We start from the raw sequence: 21,817 nt of genomic DNA, 5'->3' as shown, positions 1-21,817 counted from the left end.
CATCGTTAAAAGATGCAACTGATTTCCTATCAATGCTACCTCAATCTCCAATATTATCTACAGGTTGCCTCTCTTCTCCAGTCAACTGATTTCTTCTTACAACTTCCTCTGCCTTTTCTACTTGTAGTATCAAAAGAAAGTGACATTTAAGACTTTGTCAATTATCAAATTATTGTTTAACTTTCAAACAGACACAGTAAAGTAGATGAAAATGAATGTAAAGGCTAAAATTTACATTCTAAACTTTAAATCCTTTATCACAGTTATAGTCAAGTGACCACAGACTACAAATGTTCTGTGACCTCTATGCTAAGAAAACAAGAGCTGTCGGAGGACAGCAACGCTCGACTATTCAACAGCCTTGTCAATTGAATGAATACAAAAGTTGAAAAAGGGGCATAATTTTGTAAAATGCAAAGTAGAGGTATTGAACCTCTGTACTGCATGTCATATCATGACAGTGAACAAGTGTGTGAAGTTTCAATCCTTTCCAATTTGTGGATACTGAAATACCAGCTTACATACAAAAACTTAACAAAAAACTGCTAAGTCAAAGGGGCATAATTTTGTAAAAATGCCAAGTAGAGTTATGGGACCTTCACAGTGCATGTTAGATCATGACAGTGAACAAGTGTGTGAAGTTTCAATCCATTCCAATTAGTGGATACTGAGATATCAGATTACATACAAAAATTTAACCAAAAACTGCTAAGTCGAAAAAGGGGCATAATTTTGAAAAAAAAAGAGTAGAGTTATGGGACTTGCTTAGTGCATGTCAGATCATGATAGTCAACAAGTATGTGAAGTTTCAATCCATTCCCATTAGTAACTACTGAGATACCAGCTTACATACAAAACCTTAACCAAAAATTTCTAAGTCGAAAAAGGGGCATAATTTTGTAAAAAAGCAAAATAGAGTTATGGAACCTATGCAATGTAGATCAGTTCATCACAGTGAATAAGTGTGTGAAGTTTCAATCCATTCCCACAAGTGGTTACTGAGATACCAGCTTACATACAAAACCTTAACCAAAATCGGGACGCGGACGCGGACGCGGACGCGGACGCATAGGCGAGTGCAATAGCTCACTATTCTATGAATAGTCGAGCTAAAAACACAATCAACACTAAACTACTTAACCAATTATTATTATGACTACATTTCTTGCTCAACATAATCCAATACTATGACAGTTCTGGAAAAACAACCTTCTAACTTTGAAAGCCTCCTCCTGCACTGCCTAAAACAATTTTAGCAAGTATGCTTCAATTTAGTGCACTACTTTATCTTGAGATCATAATTGTGCTCCTTCAATCTAGTTATCTCCAGTGTCCTATCCTGTTGAGGCTCTTATGCATTATTTATTACAGTTCTATTAAATTCAAAGTAGGGTATGACAGATACCCAATACTGTAATGATTTGTGTGCAATTTGCATCAATAAAACATCTTTATTGACAAGACTATCTCAGGAAAAAAGGCTGTTTTTTAAATGTCACATAATGGTTGGGCAAACTCTGGGATAGTCTATTAAGCAAATTATTCTATGCAGGTAAACTCTGAAAAAATGTGGTTTAAAATGGCTATACTTTGGGGTGGGGGTGGGGGAAAGATGATAGATGGTACTCTTCACACAGGCCATTCTGATGTATACGCTTTAATGACTGGAGAGGTCTAAATTGGGAAATCTATCAGCTCTTCTAGTAAGCTTTTTTTCTTCTCATTGCCTTTTTTAGTTTTTAAATAGAGGTTTTATATATTAAAAAAACTGTAACTGCCATTGGATAATTTTGCTTGCCAACATTTCACAACATCTGACATCACTGCTTTTCCCCACTCACACGGGAATGGGAATGGGCCTTTTAATACAACTGGGAAAATGTATGGTGAAACATCCAAATTAGGATATTTTGGATTAAAATTTTGTCACAGAATCCTCACTCACTGATGAATAAATTGCATAATTAGAGCTAACATTTAATCACTAAACATCTTTGAAATGTCCCTAAAGCAGGCTTCAAGAATTTGTCCATAAGTCAGTTATATACATTCATCAGAAGGATTATTTATATGAGAAAGCAATTAAGGAAATCAAGTTTATATTGATCTAGGCAAAATTACAGAAGATTGCTGTGTAAAACACTGGCAGAATATAACCATCAATCTGAACCAAATATGCTATAAGAAGCAAGCAAGTTCAAGGAATTCTGCATTTTGCTTAGTTCCTGTCCTTTTTCCCTGAACTAACTTGTTGTCAATTGCTTAACTCAACTTCACAAGAAGCAGGATTGGAGGACAAATGGGAATAATTTAAAAGTCTCAGACTCCGTATTTTGTTGGGGTTATTTTGCTGATGGTGAAAACCTCTTGGCATATTATCAAACTTCTTCCTATTAAAACATACTGTGGCAGCTTTTATTACACTCCATTTGGCAAGGAATTAACAGTCCTTACAGTTCTGTCAACAAAACTTGACAAGAAGAGATATGCTACAACAGAATTAATAAAATACTTGATATTTTTTCTTTACTGTCACTTTCATTTCTGCCAAAACTAAAAAGGCTTTTAATGTTCTGGTGGCAAGAACTGTTGATACAAGAGCTTATTCCAACAAGTCTGAAGAGGAAAACAAACAGAACAAGATGCTGACATTGTTGGAAATAATTGACCCATTAATATTGATAAGGAGACTGAAATATCATACAAAGCTCTACTAACCTGTTAAAGATAAAGGCTCTAAAATCAATTCATTCTTACTTTTCTGTAGTTCAAAATTCAGCACCAGCAGGCAAGGCCCAAGGTTATAAAACTGAGTTTTGAGACCAACCTTCCGATTGGTCATTTTCAAATCTGTTTCTTAGAAACAACCAGTAAGACGCTGTGAGTTCTGAGAATTGTCTCCAAACTCAGAACTGCAAACTCAAGCCCAGGTCAGCAGTATATCTCAACAGGAGCATCAAAACACAGAACTAAAGAAATTTCAGCACAACAACATAAATGTAAACTACTAGTATTAAAAGCATAAAAATACATAATATTAAACCAAATGCAATGCATCAAGACAAGACAAAGTGCAGCACAATGACTTTGTAGACGGGAGTATCTGATTGGTTCTTTCTGAGAGCACTCATGAATTGATCCAATTCTAATTGAGTCTGTGCTCTCCAAATCTTGGAGGTGACACAACGATACCTATTAAAACCGAAAGAAACCAAGTGTATTACAATGTAACAGAGCAAGAATAACAAACTACAAGAATTTAATTTGTTTCAATTGAAATGCATTTTCTGTTTTTCAATGCATCAAAATTTCATCCAAGACCATTATATTATCATTATGCAGTAACTGAAATTAAACGCATTTGTAACCTCATAAAATATGCTGAATCACTATACAAAATATCTGTTCGTGGAAATATGCAATTCATCCTCCCATTATATCCTCTAATGGAACACAATCCATTATCCATGATAAACATGCGCACTTAATTTGCTGTGCATTTAATTGGGTTGCACATGAATTTAAGAAGTTGCAAGTTTTGTGTTGCCTGTTTTTAAATTTTTTTTACATCTTAACCTTTATATTTTCATTTTGTTTCAGAGAGTTATTCTGTCAAAATAATCTACATGCATTCAAGAAATGTTATTCCATGTGAAGTACATATATATTGTATTTCTTGCAACCTATAACTATAGGAAAAACTTGTTATTTCTTGCAGCTTTACTATGAGAAAAGCTTGTTTCATCATGATAACATAATGATTTTCTCTCAGGTTTCAGGAATTCAAACTGGGTAGCAATTACTTATTCAAGTTTTTCCTGTGCATGAAAACCAAATATAAAACTGCCATGGCATCAACATCTTTTTTTTCGTTTTGAGTTTTCATCAAATTAACAAACCTCTTGTGTGCCTACAGAGAATCATTCTACCAGTCTGTTGAACTAACAATCAAATCAAGGCCATGGAACTCACAATATAGAGGAAAGAAGAAGCATCCATACAGTTATTGCTGGTCTCGATATACCTAATAATAAGAGGTGGCCTCTAGAACATAAATCATAGAACAATGTATCTTACTACAGTAACAGATCCATACTACAACGCACTGTGCACTGTCTTGAGCAGACAATTGCTCTCAGAATAATTTCAGGTTTGTTTCAATCCGAATAGGAATTTCTTCCAGAAAAAAGACAATTCTATTTCCAAACTGAAAACTTAATTCAAACAGGTATTTGCAAAGAAAATATGCTAAATATAAACAAATAATGTTGAGTATAAACCTGTGCTAATGACAACCTCTACCATAAAACCTGCTTATATATGCCAATATTTTCCAGTTTCCAGTTTTAATAATCAGAAACAGTGTAAATTTACCTCTGTTTAGAGACTACCTGTCAACAAAAACGACTTTTCCCCCCAATCTAAGCAGGTAGGTTTAACTGTACATGTATGTTTTCTATCATTATAGACCACACATCAAACAAGCCATAGGTAAAAATTACAAAAAAGATGGGATTACAGACATTGATTCAGATACTGTTTTGTATAAACAGGTAAGAAAGCAACAAATGGATGATCAATGGAATTCATAGCATAGCTTGTTTTAGGAGTGCATGCTTCAATCTATTGTACAGTACTTCTCTTCATATTCTTTTATGATAAATGTAAAGCTCTGAAGCTACTTGTTATGTGGCATTCCCAAAATTTAGCAGACTTCAACAATCTTGAAAACATAATTTGAAAGATAAGGGCACCTGCTGAAGATGATATGGGATATACAGACAAAAATATATGCATTTTATGTACCAGGTAATAATTATCCCCGAAGTCAGTGAACTTAAAAATATACTTCTTTTGCATTCATACTTTATATCTGTTAAATTTATTTCATAATATTTTATCTTTCTTTTATTACATAAAACTAACTGTACAGATAAAACTTTATCATTGCATTGTATAATTTATCATATATGATATGTTTCAACCACCAAGTTTTTGCACAACAAATCAAATGCTCAGTGAGAGAAATTCATAATTAATATTCTAAATTCTGACACTTTTCATGACCTTAGAGAAACACAAAAGAATTATTGAAAAGAAAAAAACTGAAAACATTCTCACCTATTTATATTATACACTTATTACCATTAAAATTGATTAAAACACATTTCAACATAATCCAATTTTCTTCCAAAGTCAATATCAGCCTTTTAAAAGATCTACTGACCTGGAATTGTATTTTTACAATCGTTTCAACAAAATGAACCAAGCCAACAAGATGGACTTTGTTAATTTTCACTAGGTTATTTTATATCACCACCTGTAGTTAATCCAATTAAAATATCTGAATCACCGAAATAAGCTAATTATTGTTACCTCACGCTGATTTGAAAAACTTCCGAAATGGGTATCTCTTCACAAACAAAAATGATGAACAGTCCCACAATTCACCTTCCGACACATGTGTGATAAATAAACTTTTGTTGCTGAGTGACTCAGGACTACATGTCATGTATCAAATAAATGCACAAAAAAAATAAATACATTTCACTTAGTTTCCAATACAGGCTGACCGTGGGAATGATTTTCACAATTCATAGTAACACGTGAAACACCATTATAGTAATTGCTATCAAGGAAGGTATTGAATATAGAGCACAGAGTTATTGATATAATTCCAATAACCCCTACAACAGATACATCCAATCTGAAAAATCAACAATATTGACTTTGCTATTCAATATCCAATTTCAAAATTTTAACTGTAACTAACCAAAACCATTTAACACTGAATAATCCTCAAAAGAATGATTTCAGCAGCACACAATCACCAGTAGACAATATAATTAACAACTAAGCAATGCTGTTTTTTTTGAAGATACATAACACTCAATCTGAAAAATTCCCAATACTATTGCAGAATGCCAAAGATACTGTGCAGTTGTACATTCCATGTGCCACATGCACAGTAAGATGTTGATCAATGTATTCTCAAGGTAGCCGAGAAATTATTAATAGGTAATGGCATATCTTTCTCAAACTGTTCTGGCAAAGATCCATCTCTCACTTCAACAAGGAGCTAACTATATGGTGAGATTAGCTTGCTGCAGTGGCTAATTACTGACTCTGTTATAAATCATTATAATGTCAAATTATAACTGAATGAAGGTGCTACTGAAGACTTGAACAACATTACTGTCAGAGTGGCTTAAATGAAGAACAAGATGTCAGAAGTTGGCATGGCACAAACCAACAGCACTTCATGCACTACCCAGGTGAAATACCATGGTTAAAACATGGTCAGGAGCACAGTCGGCCATGGTCGACCTTGGTGAGATAAGATTGGCCATGGTTGACCATGGTATGGTCATTTTTTTTTTTCAACCATGGTTAACCATGGTCAAGTTAGTAATTTTCACACTCATCAAGTTTTACAATGCACCAAAGACGCCTGACTGCATTTTGGCTCCAAACGTTTTCCTAGTTATAGAATAATTTTCCTGCATTTACAGACAGATTCAAAGCTAAACTTTCATAGTCTGACTATAATTTGTTGTCATCACAAATAAATGGCTTGCAAAAATAGATATAGACTGCAATTGTCATTTATTTTCACGACCCTTTCAAATTCATATTTATACAGTTTTTGATAGTCAATAATCACCACAGTCAACCATGGTCGTGGACCATGGTTGACTGTGGTCCATAACCATGGTCTGATACCATGTTTTATGAGTGTGGTGCCAATTACCACAGCCATGGTCAACCATTGTCCCATGACCATGAATTACCATGGTAAAAACCATCAATTTCAACTGGGTATTGTATTTTCTTTCAGAATGTTATGAAACACCTTCATTTGATGGTCAAGAGTGCTGGTAGGAAAAACCAGACAATTACTCAAAAATTGATACTCAGACAGTCCCACAGTGGTTTTCCCACAAGAAAATACAGGTATATCAAATGACAAAATTTTTCTGTACCTGATCAAGAATTAGAAGAAATGAAAGAAATCCTAAATCAACTTTCCAGCAGATCAACAAAAATATAATACCGTATTTTCCCGAATAGACGCCCCCGGGGGCGTTACATTTTCCAAAGAGGGGGCGTTCATTTGAGGTAAAAAAAATGAAAAATTAAATTTTTTACAAAACTTAAAAACATCGTTCAAACCAACTGTAAAGTGTTTCTGTGTTGTTTAATTCCCCCAAAACGTAATTATTTGGCATCCAATTTAATGCAGTGTGTCTTAAAATTATGCATTTAAATACGGTACCTCATGTATTCCGTGACACGCTCGCGACATTACACATTACGTCATCATACCCAAACAGCTGTGTACTCCGATAATATTTTCCTTAGTACATACGGGTACTGCAATACACAATGTCAGTGGTTTGACACGCTACTTATGTGCCGGCTTTTAAATTAAAAGTTATTAGAACTGCCGAAGAAAAGGTTAACACTTTGCCGCAAATTTGTTTAAAGTCGACAGGCAGCTTGTGCGCGGGTGGTGCAAAAACATATCAAAAATGGATTTACCGTTTAATTTTCTATTTGATGATTGGATACGTACCGTACTTAGTATAAACGTTTTGGATTTACGGTACATGTACTGTTTAAAAGTGTGTTTAATTCTTAATACATTGGATACTTACTGTAAATTACTTATTATGTGGACTTATAAAAATGAGGTAGGTGATTTTTTTTCGTTCTTGTTGACTTTTTTCCCCCTCCAAAACGGGTGGGGGGCGTTAATTAGAGGGGGGCCTTAATTCGGGAAAATACGGTATCTACTAAAATTATAAGGAATTTTACCAGTTTAAAACAGTTTACAGTCATTGTAATTGTTAATTTATTTACTTCTTCCTCTGTCAAAATAATCATGCTAATTAAAGCTCCAAGGACATGCTAATTACTACAGTTAATTGTGCAGAAAATCACTTATATGCTTAGACTCCTGGCAAACCATACAACTTTGTTCCGATTTCCAGTCCATATAGCATGACTCCTCAGTTCAATAGTGTGGAGTTTTTTTGGGTCCCTTGATGATTAAAGAATGCAGACAATTACGTTAATTCCAAACCGAGTACACTGGAATGATGAGAAACAGCACAACTACAGACTGTTATAGTTACGGAGTAGACCAGACACTACTAAAAGTCACACACATCTGAACAGCCTCAAATATTTAGGTTAGCAGTGGTTAAAACTAATGTTTTACCTTAATTAATGTGAGCTTCCCCGACTGTTTTGACTCTCAACAGTAAACATACTTTAACAGCTGAAAAAAAAACCTGCATTGTTTCAACTTTTAAAGAATGTCAGCGAAAATGAGATTCTACTGTGCCAAGGTTTCTTTTCCTGTTTTGTTGTTGTTGTAAGATGCCAGTTATGCAGCTTTGACATTTTTGTTTGTTTAATACTGTCTACTCTGTATTGCCTAAGCTCATCCATTCTATCAAATTCCATTATACGCTGTCACACCCCAAACTCCCAGAATGGATTTCTCTCCTTGGCAAGCTCTGCACAGTATTTAATACTCTGAACTGGTATTAGCAAAATGAAGAGTTTTTTCCTAACTCAGTAGGTAAAAGACATCTATCTTGGACTTACCAGGTCATAAACTCTTAAAACACCATTAGTGCATTCTAAATGACTATATTTGTAAGGACACACCTTTGGCTAGCTGTCACAACTTTTGACCCACAGTGGGTGATACTGTTCTCCTATCATTAAAATAGAAGTTCTTCATTCATTTTTAATACACTAGTTAGTAGTAGATAAAAGGATAAAAATCAATTTGGTCCAAAATACAAAACTGTCTGGACATTATGACCTTATTAATCAGTCAACTATTGTATATGGAGGTTGATAAACAGCTCTTTAAGAATTATCAGCATATCTGAGACAAATAGATAAGAATAAATAGGAAATAAAGACTCTAAGTAAATAAATTTCACAAAAATTTAAACCTTATCTTTCTAAACAGTATACTGATCCTCCAAAATTTCAAACCATGAATCATTTTGCAGGGCAGAAATCTTAGCTTAAGAGAGTTAATGGTTTACCTATGCAAGGAGACTGAATTTTCTTTTTACTAATTAATCTAATGAATTATTTAGAAAAGCACACACTTCTGATACAGAAAAAAGGGGCAGATCCAGGACTTGGGTTTAGGGGTAGGACACAGGGGTACTGTAACAGGGAGGTCAGGGAGCATGCCCCTCAGAAAATGTTTCTAAAGTATATCTCAAATGGTGCAATCTGATGTATACTTGACATATCTGAGTTTGAATGTTTGAGACAATGTCATTTTTTTAAATTTTCAAAAAAACAACAAAAAAAACAAACAACAACAAGAGCACCGCCTTGCGGGTGCTGACGCTCATCTGATTTTTTTTGTGTAATAGAAATATTGTCCTACCCATGATTTTCTAAGTCTAAAAAGGGCCATCATTCTTGCAAAAAGCAGGATAGAGTTATGTTTCTTGATGTACAGTGTCCACTTATGATGGTGAAAAACTGTTGCAAGTTTTAAAGCAATAGCTTTAATAGTTTATGAGAAAAGTTGACTTAAACATAATACTCAACCAAGAAAATGATTTTCTAAGTCCAAAAGGGGCAATAATTATTGCAAAAAGCAGGATGGAGTTATGTTGCTTGCTGTACAGGGTCAGCTTATGATGGTGAACAAGTGTTGCAAGTTTCAAAGCAATAGCTTTGATAGTTTAAGAGAAAAACTTGACCTAAACATAAAACTTAACCAAGAAATCTGATATTTTCTAAGTCCAAAAGGGGCCATAAATCTTGCAAAAAGCAGGACAGAGTTATGTTTCTTGCTATACAGGGTCAACTTATGATGGTGAACAAGTGTTGCAAGTTTTAAAGCAATAGCTTTGATAGTTTAGGATAAAAGCTGACCTAAACATAAAACTTAACCAAGAAAACTGATTTTCTAAGTCCAAAAGGGGCAATAAATCTTGCAAAAAGCAAGATGGAGTTATGTTTCTTGATGTACAGGGTCTGCTTATGTGGTGAACAAGTAATTCAAGTTTCAAAGCAATAGCTTGATAGTTTAGGAGAAAAAGTTGACCTAAACATAAAACTAACCAAGAAATCTGATATTTTCTAAGTCAAAAGGGGCCATAAATCTTGCAAAAGCAGATGAGTTATGTTTCTTGCTATACAGGGTCAACTTATGATGGTGAACAAGTTTCCAAGTTTAAAGCAATAGCTTTGATAGTTTAGGAAAAAGCTGACCTAAACATAAAACTTAACCACAAGGAGAAAACTGTAATTATCTAAGTCCTAACGACAAAAAAATTTAAATTTCTTAAATCAGACTAATGATTAAAGATTTAAAGATCACAATATGATAACGTGATTGCCAAAACGTTGTAACGATCTTTTTGTAATGAAAATAATCCTTCATAATGGTAGTATTCTTGACAAATATGTATTTCTATTCATTTAAAATAGTTATTATTGATGAAAAGCTCATTGTAAACTGCAGACAACATGGATATAACAATCTTTTGTTTCGATCTTAACATAAGTTTTTTTAAATTCGATTTGTTATTTTTTTATTATTTGTTTTAATTATGCTTACTGTTACTTCTATATGGTTTGATTAGAGGGGATGTCTGAAATGTGTCAATTATTATCAAACCATACATTATCAAGTTATGTTGCAGGACAAACTTCGGCTGTGTCTAAACATTTAAAACGATGATATTCCCTCACATCTTATGACAAGTACATAATGGCAACATCACTTGAATCATAATGATTTAATGACATGTATGACACATGATTTCTCTATCATTATTGTCAGTTATTAGTGGTGGTGAGATCAAAGATGAAACATTTATGTACAGGATGGAGAAATATGGGGTGAGAAGCTTCTTGTTCAGGATGATATACAAAATGTAATTATCCATCAAAAAACTGCATTCTACAGTTCTGTCTAATATAGATGGCACAGAACTCCCAGGGCAAAATTCTCATTTTCTCTTTTTGTATTTTGAGAGTCAATGCAAGACAAGATGCACATGTATGCTTTTACTTGTTATTTACCTTACTCTTCAGTATACATTTGAATATAATATAACTTATGATCTTATCCCAAGTGAACAAATCTGTGTCACCTTTAAAATAGCTTTGATATGCCTTAAAATATGTTTCCCCCACCATCTACTGAAAATGTAACCTTTATCTGTTCCTAACAACAAAAAACTTTACATCCTTCTAGACTAATCAGACACTAAGTGCACTTATAAAATGTAAAGACACCATTTACCTACCTCAACAATAATGCTTAACATTAGGCAATGTTACAAGTGGGTCATTTCAACCTAAATCATCTGTAGCAAAGATAATTTGTATTTTTTGTAATGTAATGTCTTTGCCTAAGGGAATCAGAATTTACGATCAAAAGATCACTACCTGTCTTCTTGTTTTTATAGTAAATTTGTTTATCTTGTAATTAAACCCGGGTTTGCAACATCCAATTTGAGGAAACAGGTCAGACGTTTTTACCTATGCTAAGTTTTACGCCAAAAATGATAAGTTTTGTTGTTGTTGTCGATTATTTATCTCAAATATTTATTTTCAGCACTTAGAATCTACTTAATCCCCCAGTTTAAGATTTGACTGAAACGTTTCGCTAGCCTTCGTGACACTTTTTTTTTTACTTATAAACTGAGGTAAATTACCATGCCCATCTCAGATGACTTAAAAGTTCTTCTGAAGCCTATTATTTCTACAATAACATCATATGAAACAGTGTCACAATCAATCATGTCTCAAGTTGACAACATAATCAGATATTGAATATGTAAGTGCATCAAATGTGATTATTAATGAAATTAACTGTAAGATAGAAGTCAATTCATTGACAGATACAGTCAAACTAGTTAGGTCAAGCTAGAACGAAGTTGTTGTGACACTGGTTTCTCAAAAAGTCTGTTAGAAGTCTGAAGCGTGTACAACTTAGCTTGAATACTTCCTACACAAGCTTGCCCAATTATACATTTGATTCACAAATTGAAATATTTTACTCCGGGTAAAATATTCTTTGCTACATATACATTCAAGACCTCAAAACTTGGTGCCTTTAGTTAAATATATAGCCAGGTCACAACCCAAACCTGGAGTCTCAGAATACAGTTCAAGTAAATGACAACTTCCACACAATGATCAGAACTGGAGGACTTCTGAAATAATGTCTTCTAACAATCTGTCACAGAAGACATTCAATTCACCCTGGATAAAACTGGGGACCTGTGGATTTTGTATCCTTGTTTGCTCTGTACCAACTGAGCTAACTGAGCAGACACATATGAGCCACGCCATGAGAAAACCAAATTGTGCATTTGCGACCAGCATGGATTCAGACCAGCCTGCGCATCTGCGCAGTCTGGTCAGGATCCATGCTGTTTGCTTTCAAAGCCTACTGGAATTAGAGAAACTGTTAGCAGCAGCATGGATCCTGACCAGACTGCGCGGATGTGCAGGCTGGTCTGGATCCGTGCTGGTCGCAAATGCACTATGTTGATTTTCTTATGGCGTGGCTCATATATTTTTCTCCAAATACCCGGTAATTGTCTATTTGAGACAGCTGCAGGGAAAATCCTTTATCAGCCTGCATATCATATAAAATCAAAACTTATTTTACCTAATAGCATTCCAACGGGTATTAACTTTCGATTAAAGACCAATCCAATACAAATGAAATTGTAACAGAATTGAACTGGATCCAATATACTGCTGCCATGAATTAAACTAAGTGGTTTAAATATGCAGACATTCCTTACAAATTTAATCTACAGGTGTATTAAAAAACATTTAAGATAAACCTACAGACATATGAATTGTTACTTTTTTCCAACTGTCAGACAGGAAAATAATTTCTCCGTTTTTGTATTTCTTACCTCATACAGACTTTAAACATTTGCATCCTGGAATTAAAAAGCAGTACATGTACTGGGGTTATGTGAGAGGGTAGGATCATGATCTATGTCATACCTTCAAAGAATGGCCTAAAATGTGTCAAAGAATAATTTATAAATATTTATAAAACATGCTTTTGCTAAATAAGTATCTTAGCACCTTATTTTCAAATACCATAGAAAGTTCTTGTGACTAATCATTTGGGAAATCTATACTTCATCATTAATATTTAAACACCGCCTACAAGTGAACACATTAATTATTTTGCACATGCAAAAACAAATGACACGTTTTTATTTTTGTTTCATTAATATTCACAGAGGTTCATCAATAACTGATAACAAAAAACTTCAACTTCCAGCCTAGAGGATACATGGTCTCTGATTGGTGTATATTGATCACCTGTCAATCTTCTACTGGTCTACCTGGAAATATCAGGCAAAATGAAAAAAACAAAATATGTGACCCTATGGTGACCTTAGAATCATTTGAATGGACAGGTAATTGATACTTGAGTACAGGAAAAGCAATATGACTTTCATGGTCCTTTGACATGCAGAGTAGACAGCATTTTTATGGTTTTGATTGATGCAGAAAATGTGAGGAAACTGGACAATGATTTATAGATTTCAGGACAAATTAATTTCTTTACAGGTGTACAATTCAAGAAAAACATTAATAATATCAACTTAGTTGTTACATGTCTGAAGTTTCTCCAAACATCATGTTCATTTTGAATGTGAACTCCTTTGAGTTTTTCACCAAAATTCAATTTTATTTCATTTTTTTTACCAATGTCAGTTCAGCCTGACAATACCTTTTTGTATGAACCAAAAGCCATAAAGATATCAAAATGAAGATGGGACCTATAAAGCCTATTTCCATTTGATTCATAAACGTGAGAATTTATTTTTGAAAACCCACATTCAGTTTTTTTATCAACACTTAGTTTATCATTCATTAATTTAATGACTAGATGCCCATGGGGAACATGCCAAGCACACCCTTTGACCCCTACCTGAGACCTTGACCTTTGAGACAGAGTCCATCTCATTGAGTTTAACATTCATGCCAAATATAAACAAGATTCCTCAATGCATGTCAAAGTTACATGCCGGACAAAATCTGACATGACCTTTGACCTCCAACTGTGACCTTGACCTTTGAGATAGGAACCTGGGGTTTGCGCATGACACTCCATCTTACTGAGCATTCATGCCAAATATAAACAAGATTGCTCCATTGCTCAATGGTCAGGACAAACAAATCTGGACAGACGCACACACACACTGATGCACATACACCAAACAGCCATTTGGACAACTATGTCTTCGCTTCTGCAAGTGGGCTCAACAAAAAAGTACTTGCTGTCATTTTGCCCAGTTACATTTAACAAAATAGACAATTTTAGTTAAAATGATGACAATACATTACAAAACATTGTATTTTCATCCTTGTTTCCGTTAAGATAAAATCAGTAAACAAGCCTGACGGGACTAGATAATGTATATTTCAGTAGCAAATAATAAAACGAGCTATTAAACAAATGGGATGACAAAATTCATACTTCAGTTGACAATATACCTGCAAACCCATCTGTCAAACTGTGGTATGTCATCATTTGGTCTCTGAACCAACAAAACTTAGTAACTTGATCTTGCCTTTTGAAACATTTACCAAGATGTAACTGGCCCAATAAATGTTGATAATATACATTAAATGTTTAAAAACTAATCTCAAATTTCAGAAAATTGTTTATGATACATTATCGAGTTTACATACTTAAGTAGTCAAGTCCACAGTAGCTTGAAACAGTCTCTTCTTTAGTTTTGCAATAAAATTTGATAACTTTCCATTAAGTACTAATAAATGTCAATTCAATTTTGGGTCATCAATGTTTTGTATTTCCTTTCATATACTACAGAAGAAGAGGTAACTGTTTTCAAGTTCTTATTAAGAATGGCTATAAAAAAGCAAGGAGCTGCATTCAATAAAGGCTTGATGCCCCCAGTGGCATCCTTGTCGATAGATTTTGAACCTAGGTCCAAAACGAGGTCAAGATCAAGGTCAAACTGAGGTCAGGTGATGTTTGAAGATGAGGAATGGTCACAGTTTACATCTGTATTAGTATCAATTCATTCTTGTAAGAGGTATTGATGCTAGACGAAACGGTCCCATTTGGTTAACCAAGAGATGGCCCATATAAAGCAACCTAAGTCCAAAATGAGGTCAAGGTCAAACTGAGGTCAGGTGATGTCTGAAGATGAGGAATGGTCACAGGTTACATCTGCATTAGTATCAAGTCATTCTAGTAAGGGGTATTGATGCTAGACGAAAAGGTCCCATTTGGTTAACCTCGTACGGACAGACGAACGAACGGACAGGACAATCACTATATGCCTCCCGCATCAGTAGATGCTGGGGGCATAAAAATGCTAGGTCCACTTGGACAAAGATCAAATCTTCTCATTTGACACCAGTACCGGTTTTTCAAGGATGCAGACTTGTGACTGATTCATATAAGGTGAAAGCTTTCATTACAATTGAGATGAAATAATTCAATTAGTATCAACTAAAATAAGGTTGTAAATGTTTTAATATTTTGGAATGTATGAAAAACATATTAATGATGTTAAATCACAGGCCACAAAATAATGTCTAACATGACCTATTCAACAAAGGCAACAGACTTTACACTGTTAACTTTTTTCACTGTAAATTTGATCTTTAGTAACCTTTAACCTTATCTATAACACAAGAATCAAATCAGGACAATCTCTATCAAATGTTGAAATGGAAACATTCTCTCATCAATCTGAACACCTACGGATTCATATCTAAATAGACTTTTCCATTTTTGTTTTCCACCTTCAAGATTGTTAACTACTGTACTGGTATAAAAAAATCCATAAAGCAGCAATAAAAATTGATCCTAGCTCCAAATTAAGAGCAAGGCCACCTCCCAGAATGCAACAGATATCCAAAACATGTCCGTAATTGCATGTGGCTATTATTCTTGGTCACTCGCTCAGATATTAAAGTAATTTTATCAATTAAGCAAATATTTACTGGCTTTATTCGCAATCAATATAACCCCGGGACTGTAACCTAGGGAACCAGCTACAGCTGATACTAAGACTATATGAGAGTCCTTATATGACTGAAGTATCCAATTTCAGTTGCTTTAATAAGATTCCAGCCCAGCATGATGGGTTTGGTGACACACGTCTGTTGAACATAAATTCCATCAAATTAATAATAAATTCCTGTATCTCTCACTAATACATTATCTTAATTAAATCATATGGGACATTATGTACCAGTACTAATTGCAAATACATCTGTTCGGTTATTTTGTTTTCTGTATGAACAAAATGGTCTAACCCTCTGACAGGGGTGTAACTGTTAACATATACTTATCAAATCTTAATCCAATAATGTTATTAGAAGATAATTTCAGTCATCATGGAAAGATTCTGAACATTACACACATTTACAAAGATAACTTACTTATCCTTTGGTATTCTATAATTTCTTTAATATCTATTCCGTGAAGTTAATTAAATACTCATTCAATGATGTGTTGTAGTGCCTATTGTAGGTTTGAGTGTTTTTTAACCTGGCATGTTATATAAGTTGATACTTCCAATACTCTGCTTCAGTTTATGCTTTGCATAAGCTTCTAATTTACATCATAATTTTCCCTGCACAAATGTCAAGATCAACTTTTAGTGGATCTAATTATTATGCCTATACATAAATGGAACAGGAGCACCACAATGCGGAGCAATATACGCCAGATGGTAAGACCTTTGACCCCTAAGTGTGACAATGACCTTGAAGTGAGCCATCCGAAACATGCGCTCTGCACATCGTCTCGATGTGGTGAACATTTGTGCCAAGTTTCTTTAATATCCTTCAAGCAGTTCAAAAGTTACAGAGCGGACAAGAAACAAAGTCATATGACCTTTGACCCCAAAGTGTGACCTTGACCTTGAAGCGAGCCATCCAAAACATGCGTTCTGCATGTCATCTCGATGTGGTGAACATTTTTGTCAAGTTTCTTCGAAATCATTCAAGGGTTCAAGAGTTACAGAGCAGACACAAAATTGTTAACGGACGGACAGACGGCTGGACACCGGCCTCATAACATAATACGCCCCTTTAGGCGTATAACATGTTATGGTAACCTATTTCACAACATAACTTATTAGGCTTATTAATTGATATTAAACTTGAAACAGATAAGGCCCCAACTCACCAAATTTCGAGGGTTCAACGCAATAAGGGCGTATCTACATATAATGACTATATGTAGATACGCCCTTATTGCATTGAACCCTCGCAATGTGACTTGTTTTTTTCACCTCACATCAGCACATTTTAGGATGACATAGCAATTTTCTACTTTAAAATGATCCAGATACCTAAAAGTCTATTTAAAATGCATAGGGTTGGTTAATATTTAAAGGTGATGATGGTAAACAACTTCTTTGTAAAGAAGTATAATGATTTGGAATACCCAATATATTTAATAACTTCTGTTTAATATAAAAAACTTCTTTAAATTATAGATATTTCAAAATTTATACACCTATAATGTGGTAAGTATATAATGTGCATCATATCCATGCATTATTTATTTGCGTATCAAGTGTGCGTCTTTTGAAAACAGGAACTTTATATTTTCTCGGTAAAAACTACCATACAGGTCAACATATTTTATTGCTGTGTAAATGTTATAACATACGGTTGTGTAACATGCACAATCACGTAAAGTAAACAAACATAACAGTCAAATTTTCACTAGTGTATCTGTTGTCATCAGTTGTAAAACATTTAGAACAACTTGCAATTTTGCCCAATTCAGAAATACACACAGGTAGACTGGATTATGGATTCCTTTCTAGCACAGTGTAAGACAAGCTGTTTTTCTTCACCAGAAAAATATTACACAACATTTCAAAGACAAAATAAAAATATATCATCATATTTAAACTTCCAAGACCATTCAAAATTCCACGATGAGTCATGCTCATTCACAAGCACTGCCTCACCTCAAATTGTCACTAAATGGGCGTTTAAGATCCATTTACCCATTGCAAACAGACTTTCAAAAGTAAAACTGTGTTTCTTACCACATATTCATAAACTTTCTGACTACCTTTCCTGAAATTCCAACCGGAAACAGCAATAATTCTTGTTTTGAAAATAATCATGTCATTTTCATCAACATGTCTGATAACCCATTTATGAAACGTCGTTTCTTATTGGTTACTTCTCAAAGATAGGAACTAATCAATAACGGCGATACGTTTTTTCGTAGGAAACGAGCAGGCTCTCAGTTTTCCCGCCAAATGTCACAAATGGAATTAATGGTGTTAATGTATAAACATTCTTCCCAGATTAGACAAATGATCCATTTAAAATATCTTTACAAAGTTGACCACTTAGAAAATATAATGGATTCACATTTTTTTCAAAGTCTAAAACTTTCCATGCTTTGAAAGTTTCTAGATCTACAGACGTTTTTTCAAAACATGTTCGCCCATGTTGCCGGTCAAGACTAGCCATACAATACATAAAATACACGTAATTGTAAAAAAAATACATGACTTTTAACTTTATAGGGAAAAGTGGACCCAATAAAAAATTGGATATTCGTCAGGCATGTTCCATTTCAGATCTCTCTCTCTCTCTCTCTCTCTCTCTCTCTGCTGACAATATTTCCATAAAAAAAAAAACAAGTTGTCTATGTACTCGTATCGTAAAAAAGTCTGAATGGTTCTTTCTGATCAAGATTTATTGATTTAACATGGAAAATGTGAACCTTTAAACTATTTTTAAAGTCTTTCTTAGCGATAGTAATAGTTACAAACCAGATTTTGTTCTCTCTAGTGCGCATGTTACGGGCTCAAAATTTCTTTGAATTGTTACTTTTGATCGCACTGTGAACAGGATATACGCTATTATGTTAAAATTTCTTTTTTGAACAACAGGATTTGAATATCGAGAAAGGTCAAATGCCGTTCACCCGTGAATTTGGCTACGTCTTGGCACATGCGGTGTTTGAATATTTGGCGGTCGATGTTTTAAAACTCTACTTAAATCCAAAAGCTATTTGATTAAATTTTATACCTTAATTATTTCAGGAAAATTGAAATTCACATCCTTTTTACTGAGTCATGAAATCAGGACGTAATTTCACAATCAGTTGACTAGATCAGTTAAGGTAACACAAACAATGTCCGTTAACGCTTAGGTTAAAGGTAAAATTATACCATTAACTGATTAAAAAGTGAAATATTTCGACATTTGCTTTCGTTACGTGACTCAATACTATTAAATATATCATTATAAAAATCTTACCTTAATTAGAGAGTCCTTTGTCCTCGAAAATTGAGTATTCCCGCTCGTGAGGTTTAAGTCCTCACGTTTAAGCAGCCATGTTTGAAAGTTTGAATAATCGTCACAGTAGATGCATCTCTACCTAGAGGGAGCGTTTTTGCGGTCACGTGAAAAATATACTTATATACATAAAATTTACTACTTATCATAATGTCTATGCATATAAGTATGTTCTATAAGAGTTAACATTGAAGCTTGAAGTGTCAGTGTTTTACAAAAAGGTGTCGTTTTATCATTGAATGTGGTTCAACTGATATGATAAACGTTTTTTAAAATTCATTTCATCTTTTTCATGACGTGTTACTTTTCGTTTCATATATATAATTTTCTTTATTGTTGTGTCAAGATTAAAACATACCTTTTTTCATTTAAGAAATTAATGCAGAAGAGTTGAGCCAGATATAAATGCAGGAGTTTAAATTACATATTTCTGTTGTAATTAAGAGGTTGTCTGCCCAAACGAATGGGCAAGCCATGTTGGCTTATGAGACACCTACATACATTGAATATCATTACTACACGATTCCCATCTTTAAAACCAGGCACCAAGCATTAAGGCAATTGATAACCAATGCAGCTCATCAACTGGTCTCATCTACTCTGTCAGGGCTTGAACCTTCAACCAACCAATTGTGGGACAGGCTCTCCATTAGGCTACCGCATCTGTATCTGTAACTAAGTAATGTTTGTAGCCTGGTAAGGCAGCAATGTTTATGTTTTTTATTGGTAATAGCACCTGTATATTACCTTCTGTATATTTTTGTATGGTGTTCAGTTCTGTACACAGGGTTCAGCGAGATGCACTGGGGGACCTTGCTTTAGGATGTTTTGGATGATGGAATGTTTCTTTATTTCTGTAATTTTTTAGAATTTTAAAGTTTATGTGAAAGTTCATTTCAGAAAATCTTTCAAAGGAAAAAAATTATATACATATTGAGGCCATTTAAGGGTGGTAGGCACTAGGTAAAATGGAAGTGATGTAATCAAAAATTTATGTACCAAACATAACAAATTAAGAGGAGAGAGATAAAATGGAGTAAACAGTTTTGTATTCTTCTGAAAGTTTTACTACTGAACCTTAATACTTTTGACTCTGTATATATCAATATAATAAATGGTACAGTTACTACGGTAACAGGACAGTGTAGGGCTTTTTTGATCAGTAAATATTTTCACAGTCAGTCTGTATTTGTAAATCATTTCCTTTAGCCAGACATTTTCAAATCCTGGACTGTAAGGTTTTTTTCTTCGTCTCCTTGATTTGTAATCATTTTACTGAAATTAATTTATCTACTGCTTAATTTAATGCAAGTAATTAAGGCCATCAATAATTTAAATACACATAAGTATAGCCTGATGGTAAATTTAGATAATGCCAATATATGTGACATTGCATCATACTAATATCCTGAGAAAATCTTCATTAATCACTGAACAAAAAATAAAATGAATGTCAAAATTATGTGAAGATATTTTGGAGGGAACAGACAGATGAATATATCTCCTGCTGAGTAAATACTTAACACACCTGAACAAGATAGACACCATCAAAGTGCGGTTAAATATTACGGTCTAGCTATTTTATATTCAAATGATTAATTTCTATTCGTTTTTCCACACAAAATACATAACATAGTGAACTCAAGCATAAAATCTTAGATAAACAGCTTCTTTGTTTGGGTGTTCATAGAAAGTCTTTTTCTTTAAAAATTTTAAATAAATATATTAAGTATAATTAAGTATTTTATTTAAACAGTGCGTGAAGAAATGAGAAAAATGGAGTTTAGCCAGTGGGTTAATTTAAGCTGTTTATTTGTACAATTACAGCCATATGAATAAAAGTTGTAAAACATTTATGACCAGGGCAATTTTTTATGGACTATAAAAATAATTGCAGAAAAGGACAAAACACATTTCGCACACTTTTCAAAGTTTTATACCTACAGTAAAATTCCCGGTGGCCTAAACAGCAAATTTACCTTTAATGGTTAGTTAAGACTATACTCTTTTAAAATTATTTATAACTGACAGACACTTGAAAATCCTATAATAAAACAAGAGCTGTCTGTTGACAGCGCACACAACTATTCGAAGAATTGATGGAAGTATGGGGTCAAAATCTTACCAAAGATTTTCAGATAAAAGAAGAAAAATAGATAAGAAAAACAATGTACCTGTATTTGTGGATTTGGATAAGTCTTGCACTATAAGTGACCATGATGGTAAGCAAGTGTTCAAAGTTTCAAAGTCATATATCAAACAGTTTAGACAAAATATGGAATGGTATGCGAAACTTAACTACCGGTAATTTCTATGTCAAACAAGAGCTTGTAGAACATGAAATGCCCCCACTTGATGCATTCAGTAATTGCACAAGGAACAGAAATTATTTGGTCACTGTGCACAAAAGTTCTACTGATCATGGTCAAAGTGACCTTGACCTTTGAACTATTGA

At 33.8% G+C, this 21,817-nt stretch overlaps 1 protein-coding gene across 2 annotated transcripts in view; it reads right to left on the bottom strand.

Annotated features, from left to right (window-relative positions):
• LOC123564827 (uncharacterized) overlaps positions 1 to 19,479 on the bottom strand; it is a 105,985-nt gene extending 86,506 nt beyond the window's left edge. The window contains exon 1 of one of the 2 annotated variants that reach the window (XM_053552412.1): positions 19,324 to 19,479. The gene's annotated coding sequence lies outside the window, so the exon portion shown is untranslated. Of the gene's footprint in view, positions 1 to 18,092; positions 18,207 to 19,323 lie in introns of those variants that run through there. The other variant, XM_053552422.1, reaches the window with a different exon arrangement.
• Positions 19,480 to 21,817: the final 2,338 nt, after the last annotated feature.

Source organism: Mercenaria mercenaria, chromosome 1, assembly GCF_021730395.1.
Source record: "Mercenaria mercenaria strain notata chromosome 1, MADL_Memer_1, whole genome shotgun sequence".
Taxonomy (NCBI): domain Eukaryota; kingdom Metazoa; phylum Mollusca; class Bivalvia; order Venerida; family Veneridae; genus Mercenaria; species Mercenaria mercenaria.
Note: the sequence above shows the minus strand (reverse complement) of the source record. Positions and strands in the feature narration are given on the sequence as shown.